This window comes from Meleagris gallopavo, chromosome 10, assembly GCF_000146605.3.
Source record: "Meleagris gallopavo isolate NT-WF06-2002-E0010 breed Aviagen turkey brand Nicholas breeding stock chromosome 10, Turkey_5.1, whole genome shotgun sequence".
NCBI lineage: Eukaryota > Metazoa > Chordata > Aves > Galliformes > Phasianidae > Meleagris > Meleagris gallopavo.
In genome coordinates, this window is record NC_015020.2 from 19971688 (window position 1) to 19973908 (window position 2221).

Below are 2221 nucleotides of genomic sequence, written 5' to 3' on the forward strand. Positions count from 1 at the left end.
GAGCTGAGCTTAGGTCTCGGGTTGCTGAAGATGCTGCTTTGATATTTCTTTATTTACATTGTTTATTTATTTTGAGGAGTTGACCTCAGCAGACATGGCTCCCGAGGCACTTCAGCTCAGCGCTGAGGACGGAGCGTGCCCGTACTAAAGATGGCGCTGGTACAGCCCCCTCAGCGAGCTCGTTCCCTGAGTAAAGATGGCGGCGCCCTCTTCAAGCGCCTGGCGGCGCCCTCCTGCCCTCACTCAAGATGGCGGACCCACGGAGCGCCGCCTGAGGAGGCGGCTGAGGGCGAGAGTGGCGCGGGGGCGGTGTCTGGAGGACAGGATAGAGCAGGGAGGTGAGCACCGCCCTCCTCTCCTAAATACCGAAGTAGTGACTACAAACAGCCGGGCCTCCACGTCTCCTACAGCGCTGGGGCCCGTGAGTATCCCGTGAGTTGTCCTCAGTGCTCTGGGCTCCTCTGGAAGAATTTAAGAAATAATTCTCAGCGCTTATGGGATACAGCAGGTGTTCTGTGCCTGCTGCGTGCTGCCAGGGCAGTCCCCTGGAAGAAATAGTTTGAGATTGTTGTCTTTTCACATAAAACTGGTTCTACGCTTCTAAAAGTGTGGTTTTTTTGTTTTTTTTTTGAGTGCCTGGAGCAGGCAAGCTTTGTTTTCAGAATATGCTTTTTGTAAGGTGTTTTGTGGTGATTCCTAACTTTTCCCTTTTCTCACTTGTTTAAAAGGTCAGTTCCTATTTTTCTAGCATTTTTTGAGAATTCCAGTTTTCAGCTGCGAGCTGCAGGGGACCCCGGGCTGTTGGCATGGAGTGAAGGAACACTGAGTGGCAGATGTGCCCAGGACAGGCAGCACTGCTGCCAATGGGCTTCCTTCTGCTCCAGAGGCATTTCTTGAAAAACACATGGGGACCCAGAAACTGAAAACAATCACAGACTCATTAAGGTTGGAAAAGACCTCTGAGATATTCAGCCTACCCCCACCATGGGCACTCACTAACCATGTCCCTCAGTGCCACCTCCACAGATCAGGAACATCTCCAGGGACAGTGACCCCAGCGCTCACTGAGCGGCCCATGCCAGTGCATTGCCACTCCCTTCTGAGAGTTTTCTGAAGCCCTTCTGAAAGTCTTTTGTTTTCACGGATGGTTATTTTCCTGAATAAATGGTGACTTAGGAATGGATTTATGGATATGATGATCTGTTACAGTTCCAGGCATTCAAGGAGTTGGTGAAAGTGTGGACTCTTAAAAATATAGGGATGTCTGACGAAGATCTCACTGATGTGAAATAGTGCTAACAGCTTCTGGGAGATTTGTGTGTACTGAATTTGCAGTGCAGAGTTCAGCAGATAAACTATGCAAATGAAAATTGATATTCCCTTCAGCAATTGGGAAAGAAAGGCCATGGACAGAGTGCACTCTGCAATGAACTCAGCGCTCCAGATCGAGTCTGGGGTGCTCCGATGGGAAAAGTGCAGTGCTTCTGTGTCTGCATTGTAACTCGAGGATGGATAAATACACGGCTCGCTGCTCATCACTGTCAGGAACGTTGTCACTTCTCACAAGCACTGTGTTAATTGAGAGTGAGGGCTGGGAAGATAGGCATCGAGAAGTTGATTTTGTTTATTTATTTATTTATTAATGGAGGATGGAATGGTGTGTTCTTTGCATGTTGTATGCTTTTAATGCAACTGCTATTGAATAGAAAACAAATTGAGGGGGCAGGGAGGGGGGGAAGGGGGAGAGCATTAAGAAGTGTGTTGCTAGTTTGTTGTTGGAATTCACTACAAAAGGTTTGAAAGTGCTTACCCAATGCAACTGGCAGGGCTGTGAGAGCTGCATGTGAGCTAGGGAAACTGGCTAGCAGAATAGAAAGGGTTTTTTTGGGAGCTCTCATTTGATGGTGTGTGAGAGAGCAGACATGTCTATGATCCAGGGGCACTCCATAGGAAAAGCGTTACAGCTGCTTAGCTCCATCTTGTCCCCGCACTGCCCAAGGCTTTTCCCATTTCTGTCAGCGATAGGGTCGGTGCTACAGAGCACGGGCACAGCTCGTGTAGTCCCTGCAGGATTTAGGGACTCGGACCTCCTGAGCCCATGTTTAGGCGTTGCTTTACTGCGTATAAGCACACGCATCGCTTCTCCACAGCTTCTTCGTTTTGCTCTCGGCTGACCTCCCGGCCGGCACTACTAAAGGCGGCTGAGGGCAGCGGGCCGCTC